The sequence below is a fragment of the Hylaeus anthracinus genome, unplaced genomic scaffold (assembly GCF_026225885.1).
Source record: "Hylaeus anthracinus isolate JK02 unplaced genomic scaffold, UHH_iyHylAnth1.0_haploid 5, whole genome shotgun sequence".
Classification (NCBI taxonomy): domain Eukaryota; kingdom Metazoa; phylum Arthropoda; class Insecta; order Hymenoptera; family Colletidae; genus Hylaeus; species Hylaeus anthracinus.
This window is the reverse complement of record NW_026535322.1, coordinates 8,127,795-8,151,377: the sequence shown is the minus strand read 5'-3', so window position 1 is coordinate 8,151,377 and position 23,583 is coordinate 8,127,795. Positions and strand designations below refer to the sequence as shown.

The following is a 23,583-nucleotide window of genomic DNA, read 5'->3' as shown; positions in this document are numbered from 1 at the left end:
AAAACAACGAGAAACATTTATTAGACATCTCCAAAATTGACGAAACGAAACGAAACGTACGCTCGTTGTACGACGGGCAACGTCGAACAACGAAGCCCGATGAATCCACTTTTCGACTTTGCTTTTCCGCACCGTCAGTTTCGCGCAGAAGCTCAAAAGCGCGGAAACGCTTTATTTCGACGACTCGCTCGCGCCGAATGCCACTTCTCTCGAGTTCCACTCGACGTTGGCTGAAGTACGAGGCCAGATGTTTCCAAGTCCTTAGAGCTCCTTCAAGCGCGCGCGTACAGCACGCGCTATGTCGCGCGTGCAAGCCGAGAAAAGCTCCGTAAACTGGTGTCAACACTCTCGTGCCATGTCTCGAGTCCTTTAGAAATTGCTACGCGTTCGTTACGTTCTCGAGTGTTCGTACTAGTTAAATATTTTGAGCGATGTATGGTTTAAAAATGTTGTGGATCTTCAAGTTACTGTAAAACGGGGAAGTTTGTAATTTTGGTCAGATGAACTCGGTTTAAATTAATGTTCGTCAATTTTTTATTTTATTCAAAAATTCCTTATACTTAACGAATACAGATTTCTCGAGGACGTATATATACGGCAAAGGGTTTGGCTTCGTGGTCAAAGGGTTAATGACCGGTAGAGTTTTTCTACCGAAAGTCCAAAGCGCAACCGATCGAAAAGCGAACGATCTTCGCCTTGATGCGCGCGAGTATCTGTATCTAACGCCGAATTCATCGAGTTCGGATCCATTTCGAGGACCATAGTCGCGCCACAATGACTAAAAGCATCTCTGAAGTAGAACTCATCTGCTCCTCCATCGAGCAACAATGCATCGATACAATTGATACCGCTCTCTTTCTTTTTCCTCGTCTCCGCTCCAAGGAATCTCGCGCGTAAACCCATCGAGGCAGTCTTCCTCGACTAATGAGGATCACAAACGCACCGCCCATTGAACGATTCTAATGTCCAGAATCGATTCTGGGATTACGTTCCGGCTAAGATTGATTTCTGGAAAAAAGTCGCGAACTAGAATTTCAACTTTAATTTCAATTGTTTCGTAAAGGAACAGTAACGATTACTGGTGTTTTTCTTTCCGAATAATTAATCAACAATCTTTATATTTAGAAGATGTTCGATCGAAGGACGGATGCGACTGCCACGGGATTACTAGTTTGATACATACGGGCAAACAACGTGACAATTTCTTATTTACGGCGTCGTACATCTCGCGTTATTGTTGCAAAGAAGACAGAGTGCTCTAGGTTCGATGATAATTTACCGTTTTGCCTCGTTCCACCCACGTACGTCTTGTCGAGGAGGAAACGCCACCGGGAGGCAATAAAGCGGATCGTAAATTCTTCGCTACTTTTTGCGGATACGGTACAAAAAGGAGCTCGCGGTGTAAATCTTCCGGTACAGGGATATTCGCTAATATCGTGGCGATTATCGTGTCGTGAGATTTCCTAAGAAGTTCTCGTAGACGATCGTTGATGTCCATCCGAATGAACATCGCGTCAATCTTTGCTATGATGCAATTAATTTCATATTTTATTTCTCACCAGACATATTAAATATTAGTTTGTCTGGAAAGTCTATGGCAATTCTTGGTATGTGATACAGGTCTGAATATATCGGAATGTTTAAATACAAATAACATGTGTACATCCCATAAAAGGGGCAGAGGTTGTGGAACAAAATGGTACCCATATAATTCAATAAATGTATATCAAAGTTCAAATGTGCCTTTGAATTTTTTTGAATGTTCTAGATATACTGTAGCCCTAATAAAAAATAACCTCATTTTTTTTCGTCGCCAACTTTTCACCGATCCTGGTATCTTTGAGCGATACCATTGACGTCCGGGGTTCACGATGATACGTTTCACATTTGTGGGACACGTACTGAAGTCAGCAACCTATTACGCAAGATTCCGTCATGGCCCCAGCATCTTGAACCGTCCACGCGCTGTCCCATTTCGTTTCTTCGTGGCCTGTCGACAAGTCCGTATTAAAGAATCGGCCGCGTCCTCGCCATGCCAAGTCACGCCTCCCGTGGCGCTTGTTGTCATTGTCGGTACCCGTAATCACGCAATGATCATGCACACGCAAGGACCAGATCGCGCAGGTACAGGGAACACCGTCGAATCGATCCTTTTCGAGCACCCCGCCCCAACCAGGACATCAAAGACGCCGAAAGAGGATCGACGGTCCAGCGAATCGTCACGACGAATCGTCCTCGTCGATGACGTGTTCGCTTCTTACCAACTCTGTTTCGACGATCACGTTTTTCCCATTTCTTTTCCTTCGGCGTTGACAGTTTATTCCGCAACGTGGAGTCGCAGTCCGATTTCCGGGGTTGTTTTTGGAGCATTGGTTCGGTGAAAGGGTAACGTCACTCTAGACGTTGAAAAAGAGGCCCAACTTTAATAATTAATTTCGCAATTAAAATCGCAAAAAGTATAGGCTTTATTTTTACAGGGTTTAATTTAACACATCTTGGAGAATGACAAAAAATTGTTGTATTATAATTTTGTATAATTATACACTTCTTTACGTCGAGTATGTCTATAGAGCCGCTCCAATTTCATCCGCTCCGAAGGAATAGAGCGAAAAAAGTCAGGGCCCTCGTTTAGGTGGAATGTATTGCCGCGGGATCCAGTTATGTTCATCCTTGCAGTGATCCTTGGTCCACGGGTGAAAGAGCAAGAGACTGTAAAAGTCGATTGTCGAGTTCCCGCCCAGTGGTGAGCCAGCCAATCGGAAGCCCAGCTGCTCCCAGTCGCTTCCTTTTTTCCTCTTTAACGGTCGTTACACCGAGTAGTTTTCTTGTCTCAACGCCATCTTAGCCGGCCGGACATTATCGTCCAGCCTCATTGATTATCCTTCAGCATCTTTGGCTGGAACCAGCAGAACCTTTATCCTCTTTTTCTCGTGCATTTTTCTGCCACTGAAACGATTTACTCGCAAATTTGGTTAAAATTTCAAGGTTTCACTCGTTTAAATTTCCAATCGATTCACCTGTCTGTGTAGTGTATCAGCATTTTTCATCTGCAAACTCATCAAAAATATTTTTGCAAATATCGTACAGTGAACGAGAACACTCAAAGTACGATAAAGGGCAGCTGCTTTACTAAATTTCAATAGAAATTGGTCTCGCAGAGCTTTAGGACAATGGAAATCAAAGGAGCGAAGTGTTGTTCATTCGAGCACCAGTCAGGGTATAAATACTTCATCGTAAATAATTGTTCCCTTTCGCGATCGTATCCGACACGTGATAATATGTAAGGAATGTTGAAGTAACCCAAGAAATCGTCACGAATCTTTTCGTATCCACAGGTGGAAACGGCCGTGTTTACCGCTACTGTTTTACACCTGCTGCGTCTCGCACGTGAGATCATCTTTCACGCCTCGAACAAACAAGAATTTTATCGCTCTCGTATATAAAACCTTGAATTTCAAACCCCGAAGCGCTCAGTACCTTCTCAAAAATATGAACAAATTCACGATCTAAACCCCCTAAAAAAATTATTGCTTCAAAGAAAGCTTACTCCATGGCGACATGTATGCGGTAGATAAGAAACTCGAAAACTCAATTAATACCATGCTCATGTGACACTCCAGCGGAGATCGACTCGTCACTTAGACCGATGGACAAAAACTCGAACCTCCCAGCCTCGAGGCTTCTTAATACGCTCTTTTAATGGTACCCTGGATCACCTTTGATTCCGTTCACGTGCGTTCGTCGGTTTCTTAACGTCCAACGGTGACGAGCTGAATCGCTCCTCGCGATCTCCAACCGTTTCCTGGCCCCGTACTTGTTAACCGTCGTCGCCGTCGACAGAAATCATCCCGCGTCCGAATATTCGCTCTTAAACGCGGTGCAGTTCCATTCATCCGTCGGCCTTTTCTCTTTCCTCGTGACGACGAGGCAACAACAGGCAACGCGTAGCTGTCCCGCGGCGTCGTTGGATCGTGAGAAAAATCTCTGTCGCGGAGCCTATAATTTGCACTTCCGTTCTCATACGAGCGTCACAATGCCGCGGCGAAGACGCGATAGGGGAGGGCTGGTTCGGTCCAGCGTGCCCCCAGCGAACATTTTCTCAGGTGTTCGACTTCTAGGCCCGGGACGCGCAAAAAGGGGAGTAATTCGATGCCTCGCGCAGGTGCCTTCGTTTGTTCCAGCCGGGAACAATCGGAAGAAAGACCTTTTAAGAGTCGCGGAATGGGGCCCGGCCGACGACGAGCCGACTTTTACGAAATTGCTCGTAGTCGTATTGATGAGGAGTCGAGGGGACAGTCCCCCCTTCTAAAGAGTCTTTCACTCGTGATTCGTTCTTTCATTCATTGTCGTGCGCGAGCCTGCCCGCGGAGAGACCGACTCCTTGCACCGACTCCGGGACGTCGAGATCTCAACGACTGTTTTCGCCACTCCAACGTACTTCTGCGCGCGTGCTCGTTCGAGGACTTTCCTTCGACCCTTCTCGTTGCTCGTATGGTTTTTTTTCTTCGGACGAAAGAACGATAATGTTTGGCAAACAATTAATCCACTTGGACTAAAAGCGTGTATATTACGATATGTCGCGTGTGGCAAAATGATAGTCGATCTCCTGCTTTCTAGCGCATTTTCGACCGGTCACGAACAGAACAAACCCCGCGAATTCTCAACAGCGTCATCGTGAATAGGGAAACGATAACATTGCTTCCCTGACGGCAATGCCGTTCTCCCCTCCAGCCCGAAGAATTCGTCGGTAGCTTTTGTTGGACCCGCGTATTTCTCTTTTGGCGACTACCTTTTGACCGAGCTGACTATATTAAATTCCACGATATACATGTTAAGACGTGGTGGTGGCCCCATCGTGCTGAAAATCCCTTGGGGACACCAATGCCACACACCATGGGACACCATCCTTTACGTTCACCCCTTCTCGATCTTCCATTCGCTGCCTCCTACTGCTACCGTTTCCCTCCTCTCGTCTTCGTTGATCCCGTGCCACTCTTCAGCTTACGGGGTGCAAAACAGACGTTCGCAACGCGCAGCGCCTAATAACTGCGTATTACCTTTTGTCGGCGTCGCTTTCAAAGAGATCCTGCATAACAGACCTTCCTGGGACGCTTTTTGCGCGCCTTCGAGTACCGTACTCGCACGTGGTTGATTAAAACGTCTCGCACCGATGGCAGGACGGTTTTTCCGCCGGAAGAAAACGTGTACAACGAACATCGTTGACAGGCAAAATCGTACAATTAGTGCAGGATATTGAATCTACAATCGGCCACTTTTCCTACACGACCAGTTCCTCACACTACGATTCGCGTTGTCCTTATTCGCGTTTGACTTCCTATTCTTGGGGACGCGATACTTGGTTAGGTTTTACGAAATATGTACGAAATTGTACGAGAAAGTGTAAGCGAACCCTCAGGGGCTGTAGCTATGCTTTGTGTCCAAGTACAGCTGCAGTACGGGCTTGGCGAACCCGACGTACCTGAGCTCTTTGTAGACACTCTGGACCTCACCGTGCTACTGGCATCCCAGAGAATATAAAGTGATAAGAATGTAACATGTAAAAGCGACAAAAAGTATATACATAAATATTTTAAATTTAAACTTCCCCCTTTCGGGTATATTATTCATCCTCCGTCACTATTTACGTTTTTCTCCGTTCGTTCATTCTCCCTGTCGCGTGACTATTGCGAGCTCCACCGTTTCTTGTTCTTCTCCTGTAAAATTCACCGAGAGAACCACAATTCATACAACCACAGAATGCTACTGCAACGTGGTTCCAGTACTACAATTATTACAATTAGTAAGAATGTTTCATTCCCCTGCTTTGTGGGCGTCTACTACGTCTAACAGATCCTCGCCAAAAGGGTTAATTACCCAAAACCACGATGACACGCCGGAATTCAACCGACGCACAATCGAGGTCCGATATCTTTACGAGCCCCAAGGGGGTGGTCCGTGAATAAGTAACGCAACCCTCTCGAGAATTTTCGAAACTCCAACGGACCAGTTCGCGGGCGTGGTCGACAATCGAACGACATTCCTCCCCGTCGTCGAGGAACCGGTAACGAGTTTAACGTTTACTCGAGAGACTCTGCGCACAATCGGCGCAATTTGTGCACGGATTGTCCGAGGAACGAAAAAATTTGTCGTCGAGCGTGTTCCGTGCAGAGGCGTGGCCGAGACTCTTCCTCCTTCGCTGCCTCCCTCGTTTTGCATCCGATGAAAAGTAGAGATTCGCCCGGGGATTCAGCAACAGGTAGCCAACTGTCGATGTTGCTCCGTTGCGGGGTCCTTCGCGAAGTGATTTATGAATCGTAGCGATGCAGATTTTCTACCACGAACGTCCCATCATGACCCTTCAGACTTTTCTCGAGAAGTTCCAAGGTGATCCTGCAATTTTTCTATGTCGACGTGTTATTTCCAAGTTTCTCGGTGAAATTTTTGCCGTTTAAAAACTTCATCAACGCTAGGTTTAGAAGTTCAAGTATGTTATTCAAATTCGTTTTCTTTAACAGTTTCGAAATTAATTTTCTCAGTTCTTCAATGAAAAGCACACGCTCGTATATGGGTGATGTGGCGATCAACGTGTCAATAAAAATCATCTTCGAAAAATCTCCGTAAACCTAATGCTAATATGGTCACAATACCCAAGGCAGGAACACGAGTAAACAATGATAATGGTAACAAAGGGATCGAAATTTGTAAAATTATAATTTCACGATCTCGAAACAAAAAGTTTGATCACGCTCGAAGGAATCCTCCGTACAGCGAACACTAATTCATAGTTCGTAACTGGGTCGTCAGTTCCAAAGGAACAAGTAGTCGCAGGAAAAAACGAGTGTAGCACACCGGGCACGAAATTCTTTCGATGTCCCAGCACCCAGGTCCTCATCCATTCTCGGCGTTCAAAAACGGAACATCCCCGAAACCCAGGAACAAAACCGTGCTATAGAAAGAAAGGCCCGAGGAACATTCGGAGAGCCAAGTCGACGGAACGAACGCAACAAAACCAACAACCCGTAAGATATGCGAGTAATAAAACTGGACAATGGAGGGGTAAATTAATATTAAGGTGATACCGGGTGCTCGGCGGCGCCTGGACATCGGAGAGGAACTCTTGAATCAAGAGAACTCGCACGAGGAGTGGGAGGGAGGACGAGTAGGGACAGTAATTTATCAAGCCCAAGATAGGAATCTCCACGGTCGCGTGTACCAAACTGGTAAAGTATCGTCCAACCTTTTTCCATCGGGAATCCGCCATCGATCCGACAATTTCCCGATCAGAGGATCTCCCTTCCAAGACCTTCCGCTTCAGAGACGATCTGTTCCAGGCGAAGAAACGCCGCGACAGCAAAGACAGGCCGCTCGGTGATCGCGTGTATTACAAGCCGACATGGTAGGAGGACAACTGTTTCTCTGTGGTCGACGATGCCCAACGAAAATACCAGACATACCAGCGGACGCGCGTCCAGACGCCGCCTAGATCCCTTGGAAAAATAATAGGAAGCGGGTGGAAGGGAGAAAGAAGCATCGACCGTTCAAGGGGTTGAAACTCGCTACTCCACTCGTTGATCTGTTACGTTTGGAATTGTTTGGAATTGTTCCTCTTGTTTCTTTCAATGGTTTTGGACTACGGTAGAACATCATTTCTTTTTTTTTTTTATATTAATATCACTTTTTATTATCAAAATATACGTCTGTATTCAATCTTGCGCCCAAGGCAAAACTTTATCATCGGAACTGCTCGGCATACCTTGTCTCCCGACGATGCGTCACTATACTTGGTTCACCAGGGTTTTTGGATGAGTAGTGCTCGACACTTCTGGACAAATCCAAGATGCCCTGGTTAGACCGGAAGCGAGCGACTGGCGGGAGACGATACGAGCGTAAAAGTAATTTCTGGAAAGCACGACCGAGAAACGAGTGGCAGAAAGAGGAAGATAGAGTCGGGGTTGCGATGGGAGGCAGAGACGTAGCTAGAGTTCGACCCCTGGTGCTCGCGGTGGGACGCCATCTTATTTATTGTTTTAATTATATCAGAATATATCGTTAGAGGCCGTCACGGCGTGCCACGCCGCCGAATACGTGAGATTTATGCGATCGAACCAAACCGCCATCCTCCACCCTCGGCCGTCTCTTCCAGCTTCTTCTGCCTTCTACGGGCGCCTTCTGTGTTGACGCGCGTAATTTGTTGGTCTGCGCGTTGAATGAATTATAAATTTATTAGCGACGGACTCGGGGGCCCCGTGGTACAGTTTCGGGGAACCCTGTTTCGCGCCTATTGCAGTGGAACCGTCATCGTTCTGTTTTGATCGTTGTATGTACGTTTTATTATTTATCTTTCTTCTTGCTAGGCAAAATGTGTGATTGCTGCTCCGAGAGTATTCGCACAAATCGATTAACCATCGGTCACATAAAAATTGTAACATTACCGACGATTATTTTTTGGCTATCCTTTCTTATTCATTTTATGTACCGTTAGATGAAAGCTACATCTGTATTAATATATTCTACAATATTTCTTTGAATTTATATTATAAAGGGATTTTTAAAATCAATGTACATTATTTCACCAGATTTCTCAACATTTTGTTTTATGGAGTTAATCGATTTGTGCGATGAACGGCTCGTATCACACCTGGTAGTTGCAACTGTATGGACAGGGAGATAACTGAAAAATTCAGAAATGACATAAAATGAGAATTGTATTAGGTACCGGACAAAATTCGGGCTTTTTAAAACAGAATATAGCATTTCCTGAAATCGAATTGCGGACAGAGTCGATTCGACGCTCGAGTTTCGAGTTTCCTGATAATTTACGAGTGGAGGTCCCGACCAGTTTCGCGGGTTAGAAGAAGCGTGACCGAGGGCGTGGCGTGGCTTAATTACTGCTTAAACGGGAGTCCTCTCCGCCTACTAAAGTATAACCCATGATAATCCTCGAAGCCTCCTTCGCTCTCGACCCATTACCTTTCGAGGTATTATAGTTACGGAGGATGGCCCTCGGTGAAGCTGGTTAGCCACTGGTAAATTACACGTTTGTTTTAAGGCTGACCCTTGCCTCGCACCCGTGCATCGATACGCTCTTAATTTATCGTTCCATCGTATATTATTGTGGCGAAACAATCCACGGGGACCCAGCATTAATTTCGAATTATGCTACTTCGGGGATTTCTTATTGATACTTTGTTAAGAGGTTACACCACTTTGCCTACCTGAATTTTCAAGATTTTTCAAGAATTTTTATTAAAGCGATAACAAAATTGTATTTACATCGAAGTACATTAATTTACTGTACAAGTATTCAACTAGAAAATCATTTTCTTTTTTCATTTTTATGAAATTAGTAGACGATTTAGTTGAGGGTTCCAAAAATAAATCATTTCTCGTACAGAATTTTCTTTGTCGTTTGAGAATTTTGATTTGTTGTTTTCCTTTGCTGGGGCTGATTGCCGTGCGAAGCGTAGGCCTTCAGGTGCGTCATGGAAAAACAATGAAGGCAAACGAGGCGAAACGGTGTCTCCTCGTTTCTCCGTGAAATGGCCGGACATAACGCGAGGCGGAAAATTACTCCAAAGGAGAAATCACGGTGATTCCACGGTGAAAACGGAGGCCAGGGACGTCGAAGCCGTTAACTAGCCGAAGAAATCGCGCGTAATTCTCAAGACCTCGTTACGTGACAGTCATTCTTGGAGAAAATCGAGGAGGAGATTGCGGACGATTACGCTTGGCTTCCTCGAAGATACATTCTAAATCTAATTGGATTAGGAAAATTAAAAATATCGAGACAAGTCTGTTCGAATGGGATAATTTTCAAATAATATTGCGTCTACGCAGACGAAAATTTGATGTTCTGCTATATAAAATTCCATTGGTTAAATGTCAGTATGCTTGACTAAAGTTGAATGAGTTATTCGATCTCGACAAACGTTTTGCGTTTGAATAGAGGAAAGTTACAATTATAATAACAATTATAATATTATAAATTCTCAGAGTTTATATTTATCGACTCGTGTCACCTATTACTTGCAGCGAAATTTGTCACGAAATTTTCAACAGTATATCTCGGGTTCGCTCGCGAATAACGCGTACTTAGTCTATAAGAACACTCTCGCTAACCCCGTGATTTCTCAATTGCCTACCCATTGTTGGTCGTAAAATAAAAAAAAAAAAACATTGAATAATTCATAACCAGCTTAATCGTGGCCGTTCGATAATTCTGTTTCCAAAACAGAGTTTTCTCATAACGAAAACTTCGTGAACCGACATGCGGGTTCCTTCGTTCCCCATGTCCCGGAGAAATCACCCCTCAGGCGTATCAAGCGAAGAGCGCAGGGCTGGATAAAGTGATCGCGCCAATTGACTAGTAATCGAGTACACCCCCGGCAAACTCGATCATCCTGCATAACAGCCTTATCTAGATGTCGGGAATTAGGTGGATTGTAACGAAACTCGTTACGACGGCCATTGAGGTCGAAACAATTAGCCTTTGCGCGCGGGGGCGAGGCCATTAAATAAAATCGAACCGCAACGAACGTCTCCTCGTCGTCTAATTGTCGCATCGACGGGATCGCGAGCGTTGCTTTGCAACCCTTTCGCGCAATTTGCTGGAATTATTCTATGAAAGGTCGCGATATGTAATTGAATTTTCGTTGCTGTGAGTCACCAGCTTAAATTATTATTGTTGAGGTTATATCGAATAGATGTGAGGACATAAGGAGGATAATAGGATATAAAAGGATAATAAACGAAATAAAAACAAAAGAGATAGAACAAAATGTAATCTGCTCGGAGCCACGGAAAAGAAAAACTTCTCTGAAAATGAAGCTTTTGCAGCCACGTGCTTGTATATTGCTTTATGTTTTTATTGTAAAAAAACGGTTGTATTCGTTCGCATAAAGCTTTCCGGAAGCTTCCTATCTTTACTCAAACGGTAACCACTATTATTGCCATACAACTGCTAAATATCATTATCTTGTGAGCCTCTCGAAGCTCGTACATGAAGAAAAGCCGACAATCAAGTCTAAGGAACAGATGTTCGACACCTTAATTCGGTTTATCCGTCGGGAGCCTCTTAAACCGATTAGCCAAATTCGCGTCGTGCGAAATGAAGTGTCCGCACAAAGGGAAAGAGTAGACCCACGAAGAGTCGGTGGTATGACGCTTAGGTAGGGAGGGAAACGGGGAAGCGACGCTTAATCCCGTGGAACTCGGCAGTCGGCTGAAACGTTGGATTTTTAATTAACGAATAATTAAAAGGAGCAACTTTCCTTCCGGCGTTTTTCGTCCCGAGCGTGCGGGCGAGCTCGCAACGATAAATTAATAAACCGCGTTACCGGTGTTGTTCATTTCGCGTGATCTATACGCGGACGAAGTTCGTCCGACGATAATAAGTTTGTAATTAAAACGCGCCGCGTTTTTATGAAGGCGCGCCTCGCGGATGTTTCTTGTTCGCAAATGGATGAAATAATATTAAAATTGTCGAACATCGCTTTCGTGAGGTGGATTTTTCTGGTGGTTAGTGATTATATAGTGATTACGATTGTGTCAGTGGTTACGATTGAGTGAAATAAAAATTTGTCGAAAGTACCGCGTGGAAAGAGAGTAACGCGCTATTCGAATAAAATGTTCGTCGAGGATTCATCGGGACACGCGATTGGAGGAGAAGATACACACGTGGATGCAGCCAAGTGCACCGAGGACCCTTACTGCATGCAAGCGAGTCTAAATCCGGATTAGGCGGATCACCCAGCGGGTGCCTAAACATCGATATAATCGTAGGATCGTTCCTGGCCTCGGTAGCAGCTTCGCTGATATCCAGACCGCATTCTCCGTCCATTAGACCTTATAAAAATATTGTAATTCACCAGCGTAGGATAATTTTCTTTGACTGCGATCTCGGGGACTAAAGAAATCAGATCGAAGAAGGAGGTAACTCTTATCTAGATAAATATTTCGTATTAACCGTTCACTGCACAAATTGATTAACTCCAAAAATCTGAAATTTAGGTGTCAAAGCACTTGATATAGTCGACTTCGTTCGGACTTCCTACATTCCTGTTTACTATTGGCCGACCAATCGGGAGGTAACGTCTAGGTCAAGGGGTTTGAGTAAGATCATCGTTATAAAGTCAGATTCCCTTCATTTGGCATATTATGAAGATATATCTTTCATCGAAGATATATATTAAAGGAGTATTTATCGACAAGATATCGAAGAAATATGCATATCTTTTATTCATTTTGGAATACACATTGGTTGCGCATGCTGGAAAGAAATACATTCCGGTTAATTTGAGGCTATCTCGCATATTAAATTAGCGAGTATACGAAGTTTTATACATATATTATTTATATATAAAAATTTCAAGCTTGCTTCGACCGTTCCCATTTCGGATTACTCAACCCTGTTGCAATGTTTCCGACCACTCGATGCCACCGGATGTTTCGAACCCACGATGGAAAATTTATCGGGCTCCGACGCAAGAAATACAAGCGTTAGGCGCTATGAAATTGCAGTTATATTTGCGTCGGCGATAGAGAGCTCGCGTAATTGAGTCGTCGCTGCAATGGTGGCCTATCGCGTGCGGATAAATATCTTGGTTAATTGGTCGACCAGGAATTTTCTACACCCGACATTATTGCATCGCGAGCCCTTCCGCGATTCTGGGACTCGTTCCAATTGAGTGCACTCGTATTTGTAAACTATGAGCGCTGGTTGACTCGCGGTACAATATATGCGAGCAAAATATTTGTTCTCGCGAAGATGGGAAAGACTGGTCGAAGCAGGAGCGAACGATACTCGATGCAAGACAGAGAAGAACACGTTTTGGGTGAAACAAAGATCAGCGATAAATTAAGTGATCAAAACACTGTGAGCCAGTAAATTCCACGGTGTCCCGGCCCCTCAAGACTCTTAGCTATTATTTAAACGAAAAAGAAATTTAAACAAATTCCACAATCTCCTAGCTCCGCAAGTTTGAATTTCTGCGACCATCCTCACTTTTGCCAAATCAGGAGTGAAATTCTACCGAAGTCGAAGCCTGAATCGGTAGCGACGAGCACTGGATGTCGCAGAAAACGAAGCTCTCTGTCGGCACGAACTCGTTAAAAGACAGAGGGGTGGGACGCGGGGTTGGTCGTGCGGCAAGCGCGATTATAAATTCAAGCTGAAACTTATAATCGTGTTTGTTTTAATTAGAACCGCAGCGTGCGGCTGGGTTCATTTAAGACTCGGAGTTCGCGGGCCCTCGTTTCGCTTCGCTCGTCGCCCCCCAAAAGCCTCCTGGCTCCGCAAAATCCCGAGTCGAGTCGAGTCGAGTCGAGTCGAGTCGCGACTCGACTCCCGTTAATTTCACGCGAGGCATTAGTACGTTAATAAACCGTTATTTATTGGCACGCTCCTTAAGAACATTTATTTCACCGTTCCGACGCATTTTCCGCCGCGCCTTTACCGCACACTAAATCAACCACCGATCTCGCTTCGGGGAAGCGAACAGGCACGAATAAATCTAAAGATCTTCTCTACCTCTTTCGTTGCGATTCCTCTGCGAGTATTTTGGCCGCTCTGCCACTTTTCTGTTCTTTCCACTCGCTGTTCAGAAGCAGTGGCTCACAATATGGCGCAAGTTTTCACGATCAGCGATAAGTGTGCCTTAAATGGAATTTTTGGAATCGTTTCTAAAATTTGGTCATTTCTCCACGGGCTGTTCTGAAATTGTAGCTTCCCATTCTTCCTTATTCACCCTCAGGGGCTGTAGCTATGTTTAATTCTAGCTATAGCACGGGCTAAGCGAACCCGAGGTACCCGAGCTATAGTAGGCCGTAAGAGACGTGTAAAGGATACAATCTAAGAAGTTTAGGATTGATGTAAAACAATGCAAATGTGATACTGTGCAAGACTGGTGAATCGTAACAAGCAAGCCTGGACCAATAGGTGCAATGATCAATATAAAATAGATTATGTACCCTTAAAAAATAAAGAAACAAACTATTCTGGCTTTAATGCTTGTTTCTTTGCTTCACCCGGCCGCTTTTTGGCTCAGCGACGTATGCGTTCTAGATCATGCGAACTGAGACAGATTTCACGCGGATAGATTTCAAATCGCGACAAATCCGATCTCTCGCATCGTTCGGCCCGGATTTTCGCCCCATTATCCTGGCCCACGAAGGACTTCACGCTCGTTCCTCGATGAAAGGAACCCTTTATACAGCCACCCTGGATACACTCAGCTCTACGTCATGTCGAATACGAAGGCAAAACGGTGTGTAATCACCGTCGTCGGATTAAAGTGATACTGTTTTTAAAAGAATGACAGTTGCTCCTTGGGAGTCCTTGCTCCCGCTCTTCCGCTTCGTAGAGGATTAACGAGACTCGGAGTGACATTGATACGCCGGGCTTGGGTTTCCTTCGATTCGAATCCGGTGTTTGCGATTTTCCAAGTATTAAAGTGTTAGAGATATATAAATATAGACAATTTCATGTTTCGTATTCGTTCGGTTAAATTATACGCTTCGTAACGTCTTGATACAGAAAGAATAGTTTGTTTTTTTATCTTTATCTTAAAGGTCATATGGAATATAGACATTCTACAAATTTGTTATGAATTTACGAATTTTAGAAATAGTTTTATTTAAAGTAGAGTCGTTTAATATTCAATGATATTAATTTAAATCTTCCCACGGGGCCATCTAGCGGTGAACAAGTCGAACTAATATTCTGAACTTTGACGTGAGCGCCATCGGCGGAAAAACGCCCAAGTTTCTCGAGAAATAGTTTACATTTTTAGACGCTAGGTGACGCCACAGATGCTATTTTCTTTATCGACATCGCAATTATCGCATATTCTGTATTTTTTTACATAGTTTTGCATCATGCTAACCATAACAAGTAACGATTTAAACTTGTAATCATGTAGCTTTGATTTATATATTAAAAGTAATCAAAAATTAATGTTTCTAAAGAAAAGTTTCTATACAAAGTTGTCTATAGTTACCGAATATCGATGCTGTCTTACGACAAACTTGGACATTTTATTGTAGATGGCGGAACGTCCTGAATGCAGGATGTCCGTCTAAAAAGCTACGTTTGAATATATTTTGAATCAGAATAACGATAAGAGGAATAACGAAAAGTTCGAACGACCATACTGTCAATACATCATTTATTTTTCAACACGAATTTTCCATAAATATATATCAATATTCGTCATACATAGTTTTTGCTTGCGTATAATAATATTTTCTTACAGCACATACATATTTTCTCTTTTAATATAGTTCTTTGTACCGATCTGAGTTGCGCTCCCGAACTCACAGCACACGTTTCTCCCACCATTCCCCTAAGAATGAAATATATATTTTTGCAGATTGCTATCGAATCACCGATTAAGTAATACTTCCAGGTCCTCCCTAACAGGGGTATCATTTCGTATCGATTTTCCCAAGTCTTTTTTCCACGATATGCCCGGATATGTCTCGTAGAATTCGTTCTTTTTATTGCCATCTATTAATAATTATATTAATTATTAATATAATTATTAGTTGATTTTTGTCTAGCAATCGACCTGCAAAAATATATTCCTTTTTTTTTTTTTTTTTAAAGCAAAGTACAATGTTCCTTAAATTCTATCAGAGTATGGTGTAGAGACAGTATATTCATACTTAACTAGACAGAACGGACATACTTTCGGGAACGTACAAATATTTAAAATTGCAGTGAAATGTATGAGTTCACAGCACAATGAGGAGTCAAACTAATCAGCCTGAAACCATCGCGCAAATCGCACCTATTGCATAGCAAATTATTCCAGAAATTACCGTCTTAAGAATATATAGGTATGCGCGATGAAATTCAAATTCCATTTTTTTTTTTTTCCATTTACACGTAATACTGAGTGGGACCAGTCACCATCTTTATTTCGTCGTAACTTCCTCAATTTTAAACAGATTAAAATCGAGTATGTTTAAGCGGAGGCTTTCCATGAAAAAAATTAAATCGCTTTAACGTCTCTTCAGAAACATCCCATGCGCAAACAATTAATAACAATTAACATTCAACATTCTTATAGTCTAGTGAAGTTAAAGCTGAAGAAGTTATGGCGAAGACAAGGGTAGGGAAAGAAAAACAGCCGCAGCCTGTATTTCTCGACGTTGAAATGTTTTGGAAGATAGAATGTTACAAAGTGCGAATGTATTCGTTCATATTATAAATTCTGTTGTGCAACACACGCTGCGAAGTCTCAACCCCCATAACTTCTTCTTCATTCTTTGTTTTTGTACGCGAAACCACGCGGATAGATATACTTTTATATATTTAGATACACTACTAATCGACATGCTACAACTCTCGGCCAGCAAGAGCAAGTTCATTTTACTTAATTTCCTCTTCGTAATTTGCTACCATACATATACATATTTGTTGTTGTTAATTATCAACGGATATTTAACAGCGATATATGCGTATATATGCAACGACATCGTTTGTTATCTTTGTCTTCTTTGTAGCATCCGCGCCAGAGCCCTGTGATAGTTATTTTTAATATTACAACAACGAATGGGAAAGGCAGTGCAAGCGTCGAATCTACCGAGTTGTTTTGAGGTCGATTTTCGTAAAAAGTTTCATCGCTGGTATTCCAGAAGTTCGAAAGAAATCTTTGAAATACTTGTGTAATACATACAGCAATCGTCACGAAGAAACAAACGATTAAAATTACTAAATCGTCTTCTAATTAGTAGAATCAATGATTTTATCTTTTAATAAATTGACTTCAAAACAACGCTCACTATCCCTTACAGTACACACTTTAGCTATGGATATTGCTCGCGTAGAAAAATCAGTAGTGAAACATAATCCCTCTAAGCTCCTTGAGCACTAAAGTGGTGTCACCTTAATTGACCGTGAGTTCAATTCGATTACCAACTAATTACAAAACCTCGCCAGTATCTCGAGCAACGACTGATCCTTCGATTCTTCAGTCTACGCGGAACTCCTTCCTACCTCTATCTCCAGTGAAAAAAGTTGTGTTCCAGAAATCAATAAATGGGTCTAGTGCTCCAAGTAGATCTATCATTCCTCTAACACCACTCGCATCGAGTTCAGAAACGAAATTAGAACGCTAAACAGTTCGGATTCCCTTCATCCCTTAAGTGAACACAACACTCATTTTGAAACCAGTTACAGTGTCGTGTCCTCTTGAAAATTCAACGCAAATTAGAAGATCACGAACGCGGTCACCTCTAATCTCTGAAAAACTCCTCGACTATTTTCAAAAGCAAACTTCTGATTAACTTGTACGCTTGACTATGCGTTTGGAAAACGATGAAACGCGTTCAGGCTATCGGCACGACTGTTCCTGTCTCTTTCTTCAACGTTAATTACAATTCTAAGGTACAACGCTATCTAAGTCTATGTACCAATCACAGCGACACAGAACATGTGGAACGTACCTACGTATATACCTACATAGCCAACATTAATCTATATGTGTATGCAATGTATGCATATTACAAATATGTATATACATATACATAACATATACAACATACAAACGTCGGCTTACAATTACTCGACACACACTATGCGCTGAGAGTGTCCTCGGTTAAAAAGATATTTCGTTAGATTAGTTTGTCATCGTTTTGCAAACATTAGCAATTTCTTTTAAATATACATTTATATTTATACGTATATTTGTATATATGTATATGTATATACGATACAGTATATCGACCACTGATTGTACGATTAGGATTTGTGCAGGGCACAACAAGCAATCACATTTAGTATCCCCGCGTTGTATTCGCCAGTGATATTGTTCTATGTTCGCTACAGGTGCGCTAAATGCATCTTACAAAAATTATTTCTTAATTTCCTCGGCTTTGATTGTTCTTTCGTATCGTTGTTAATGTTTCTCAGGGAGCGTGACGTTGGTAAGTCTTGATCGAATAGAACGCGGAGCGAAACACGCAGCGTATAAATGCGGTTATCAGCACGCCACTAATCGTGATATATGTATATATACGCGATTAGAAAGTTAGTAGCTGTACACTTCTGACAACAGTTATCTTTTATTTTTGCACGGGAAAGGTGATGATTAATTCTGAAACTTGGCTGAATTATGCATTATGAGCAAGAACGAAGAACGAATCATATTTGTTCGTCGAAAAAAATAATTTTCGTTTCGGATACTTGTCAGATTTGTATTATATTTTTGTTGAACCACCGAGTAGATACCCATAAATGGCATTAGTTCGTTAATCGCGAACCGTTTATTTTTATTTTAATTCCCCTATCTTTATATAAAATACTCTTACTTCATTCCTTGCGAAGAGGAACGAGGCAATTTAATCTAATTTGATCTCTGAATTGACGCGCATATTTGTCGGCTCTGGATCTAGTTCGACTGTCGATTCCACAAATATTTAATATAGTGACGTATATCGTCCTTCAAGCTCATTGACGATTGTATAGATGCGCTGGCAACGTTTCTTACATTTTCGTAACTTAGTTCGTAGGTTAACAGCTTCTCGTGTCCCGACCGTTTACTTACTATTCTTTTAAACATTCTTGATAATTCGATTTCTTTTCCGTTAGGATAAAACCTTTTTATTCGTAGTTGATACCAACTGAGGCTTCTTTTGAATAAAATACTATGTTTCGCCAGCGTCGTAACAAGCATCTTCAGGGGTCAAATGGCATAATTATGGATGAACTTTGACATAAACTCTTCGATTGGCAGCCAATGAATTATGGCACGAGCTGAGGTACCTTGATACTTCATGTACCAGAAATCTATCTATAGACTTGAAATTTTTTAAACTCGACCTTTTATATAGTATCTCTAAGTTTTTATTTTTTTAATCTATTTCTATTGGAAATTCTATTTCTATTGTCCAGTGATAATATTGACGAACCAGTGCTATTAAAAAGTAACGAAAACAAATTAAAAATTTGTCTCTCTTTCTTAAATTTTTAAAAATTTTTAATTCGTTTTCAGTACTTACCAATAGCACCGATTCGTCGATATTATCGCTGGAAATTTCCAATAGAAATAGATTTAAAGAGGTAAAATCTTAGAAATACAATATAAAAGCTCGAATTAAAACTTAAAAAGTCGAATATAGAGAACTAAAAAATAGAAGTATTACAAATATAACCGTAGAATATATTTCTCACTTCTATAAAAGTATGAATTTTGATTATATTTTTGCGAACACCCTTTGGATGGATCCAAGGCCTGCTGGTACTCGCGACAGGACAAAGCTTTGAAAATGTAACCGTGTTTCTGAGAATTTTGTATAGCACGGGAACTAATCTCTATTTTGAATTTAACGAGTTACGGCTTCTTGGAATCTCCTTAGACGTTCTCCAGTTTTTGTACTGTTAGGGTAAACACGACGGTTGCCGTACCTTGCTTCGCTATCACAACATAGCGGCGAGCAACAATAAATGTCACGGTTTTCCAGAAGGAAGGGGAATGACCTGAGTGAGGCAGGTCAGAAATCTCCGCATTCGAAATCCGTCCGTCGAGTAATAAGATTGAATCAACGAGTGCGTTATATGCGAACGGGGAATAGGTCGGTTAATTTAGAAACTCTTCTTCGAACTTGACTATTTCTAAATCGGTAGTTAAAGTGTGAACAAGACCCAAGCTGCATCCCACGCCAACATTGGTCTGCCACTTCTATCCTGCGCTGTTCAGTTTGGCACCCTTCGACAACTTGCGATCTCTGCATAGTATTCTACCCTAAAAACACGTCCTTCGCTCCATAAGCCTCGGTAAGTACCAAAACCGTACCGTGAAAGTCTAAAACGTCTTTCTTTCCATTTTTTTGTACCATTCACGTTTCGATATCAGACGGCTCGTATATAAATCGTACACGATTGGAATACAAATGTGTATGCAGTATATATGTGTACAAGTATACTACGCTCTTAAACAATTTAGAGTAATAATCTTATCGACAGTTTTAATGAATACGCGGAGCTTATTACGGAATCGCGCTAATCGACATTGACTTCACAGGAGTAGTTATACAGTTTCGTGTAGTATCTTTCGCAAAAGAGTACCTTCCTTAGGTGACACCATTATTTTGTGCGCAGTATTTCACGTCACTCTCGAGTAAAATTAATCATAAGAGATTTTTCGTTCGATTCATAGGTGGCATAAGGTAATTCTATCGTTTAAATCGTTTGAAGTTAATAAATACGGTTTCTGTTATCGAAAGCACGACTATAGAAAATACTATACAATTTATGGGTAAAAAAATGTTGAAATCGGCGAAAGTGTGAGATACTGAATACTTACTCGAACGTTTCGTGGACTTACATGTACAATTTTTACAGACCTCGACCCTAGACGTGAAAACACGATATTCCTACTTCTAAATTGACTACAAGTATTGACTCGTAACGTTCTCGGTAAAAGAACTTCTAAAATCATTCGTGAAATAAGGATTCGCGATTCTTATTCTATAAATACTCGTCATGACCGATGCGTCCTTACTCGTTACGGCTTCGTGAACCATCGCGTAAAGAAATATATAAACATTCATTATACGAGACGTTTGTAAAGAAAAGATACGATTTCTTTTTTAATACACTGAAACATCGATGAAACCGGCTACTATCATATGCTTGTCTTTTCTGTAAATTATATATACAATCGTTTATATATATATATATACTTTAGTAATAGCTGCTTACATCACATTATGCGGTTATTATTGTATATATGTATACTTTATATAATCGGAAATATAAAATTACGTACGAGTGCATATACGTATAGATTTCATGTATCAGATACAATCGACTCCGTTATCGCAATCGTTTGGATCAAAGTTCTATGTTGAAAAGCGATCGCGATGGGTAAATCAATTCAAAACGAAGTGAGGAATAAGTAGCTACTCAGAGTTCAAAGTTAGAGCGTATTATACAGGGTAGTTTCAGTTGACTATTCTGCAAAGTCTCTCTTCGTAACTAGCCTAAGCGAAATTATGCGGTGGAATTAAATTCTCTATCTGGTTTAAAAAAATATCTTCATCGAAAACATTCGAACTTTCCTGATTGTCCGATTTGATTTTCATTTTCATCTATCGTTCTCTGTGAACTAGCCTCGTTCGAGCTAACCGAAGTTATTAAAATATCATACAAATCGAACTGCATTCGATAGTTAGGCAGAAGCTTACGTTACTTTACATCTTATTTATCATAGACGGATATCGGATTTCCGGGATGAGAATACAAATTTAACGAAACATTTTTCTTTAACTTTTGACAGAGAAACAAACTCGAACGTTCGATAAAACTAATATTTTGATCATTATTAGACGACGAAACTTCTAAAAGAAAAACAGGGTTTCTTAAAGGTCCATGGGACCTAAACGTATGATCGAATTTAGATTCACTATTCTGTAAATTACGACTCTAATAGATAGCTATAACAACCTGCGGTTACATCGAAACACAATATAGACGAGAACTATATAACAATCAGCATATCACTGATCTTACCCCTAATCATTTTATATCCTAATCTTACGCGCTAGTTTATTGTCCGTTTTGGAACATTTCCTAAAATTATTTATTGTCTGCTCACACAGTATTGTTGGTTATTATTAATTACATTACTCCTCGATTACAACTATTTGTTGTCTGGATACTAAGGAAGACATTTGTCATTTAGCATCTTCAATCGGAGAAGAATTAAGCATTTCAATTAACGAAATATTTAAATGAAAAGGGAACAACTATTTAGGACGAATTGAAAAGCCTAGAACCTCCAAAAACATCAAAGACAGGAAGTAAACGCGATATCTTTATCCTACATATACTGACAAATTTTCCAACTAACGTAGGCCTTCTGAAACAATTAGATGATTTCATCGTACCCTCTATAGAGAAAACCTGTATCGAAAGTATTCTCGAAAAAGATATAGATTATTGTCCTGACCAACAATACCGCTTTTCTTATCGCTTAGAAAAAGTCTAAGTCAATTAGTAAGGCTCCTAGTTTTCATAAACAATATACATTGTATAAAGTAGACTCATTTAAAAACTATTTCCATTTGAGTGCGGATCAAAAAAGTGCTGGTGCAGAGTATTGTCCCTAGAATTCAGTCAACATGATCTCTAATCCTAAGCTAGGTTTATAGTGCGCTATAGAAAAACTACAAGCAGCACCGAGTGCCTCATTAAAACGTTACTGTTCGTGTTTCGAATATTCCTGTTATAAATAAGCATATTCGAACCATGAACACACGGATTAGAATATTACTACATACATATGTTTAAGCTATCGTATAAATACGAGATTGAGCAACATCTTGATTTGCAAATAAATTCAATTCTCAGCAATTAAGATATATTTGAAAAAAAATTTTAGCTGTGCCAACGTTGGCTCAATGCCAACATCTTTCCATACCTTTAACCTTCTATGAGCCCGTGTAACTTTTAGATCACCTGCTAGTACATCGAGATTCAAATGGTATTATTTTACCAAATAATTTTAGTTTTTTCACAAAATGTCCTATACGTCTTAATTATATAATGTCTCTGATAACGAATAACAATAGTGATAGCTAATCACTTGCAAGTTGTTTGTAGAAAAAACAATTCGGCTCATAGAAGCTTAAAGTTCAAGATCAGAAAGCTTTGAATTTGTAAGCTTGATAGCACAAATAACCCACAATTAAATTTTAGATACTTCATTGCAATCAAATAATTGGATCAACAATTTTAATACTGAAATCAACTTTTCGATCTGACATTCTTTAATCGAAAACAAGTAGTAATGATGTTGCTCAGCTCTGACATTAACATACTTGTAATACTTCTATTACATACGCATTTATATATATATATATATATATATATATATGTTTCCCTGCTTATGCATAAACATGTGCTTCATATCAATACGCTATTAATACACCCTACGCTAAACATATATTACGATTTATACTTACATTAACAAACATACACTTCAATTATATTTGCATCGTAGATTTCTATACTTACAATTACACGAAATTTTTATTGTCGATACACACACGCGTCTCGTGCAGTACACGCATGACGTTTCACCAACCGCCAGGTGTGCGTTTGAGAATTTCGTACAAAAGTGTCATTTATTGTCTGCGAAATAACACTCGGTTCATTGATGTTGGCTACATTTACATCGCGCATAAAAAAGTCATCGAAACATCAGCGTTTCATGAGAAACAGCACACCGATTCGTATGTCAAAAAGTAGATTTACTAAATTCATCCGAGGCTGACCGTTGAGATGAAAATTCGTTAGAAATAAACAATCAATCGGAGATCTTCGCTGACACTCGGCAAGAACACGATTATTGAGTCGTGTACCGAAGTAATAAACGCACACCCTATTTTTAAATATTATTTTCAACCACCTGGTGGTGAGTAGGAGGCTCTTCAAAAAACCGACAGCGATACAAAATTTTTTTTTAAATTTTTGTTTCGTTTGCGAAACTATTATTAGTTTTGCTCACTTTTAATCTCGGTACTAAATATACGCCAGTCGTCTGACTTATTGATTTCTTTTTTTTTTTTTTTTTTAAA

General features: G+C 40.9%; 1 long non-coding RNA gene across 3 annotated transcripts in view; it reads left to right on the top strand.

The window, feature by feature from the left end:
- Positions 1 to 23,583, top strand: part of LOC128895423 (uncharacterized) — a 125,283-nt gene that overhangs the window by 98,384 nt on the left and 3,316 nt on the right. For 2 of the 3 annotated variants that reach the window (XR_008461787.1, XR_008461786.1), the window contains exon 1: positions 15,541 to 19,777. The exons of the other annotated variant lie outside the window; for it this stretch is intronic. This is a non-coding gene — a long non-coding RNA (uncharacterized LOC128895423). Of the gene's footprint in view, positions 1 to 15,540; positions 19,778 to 23,583 lie in introns of those variants that run through there. 3 annotated transcript variants of the gene reach the window in all.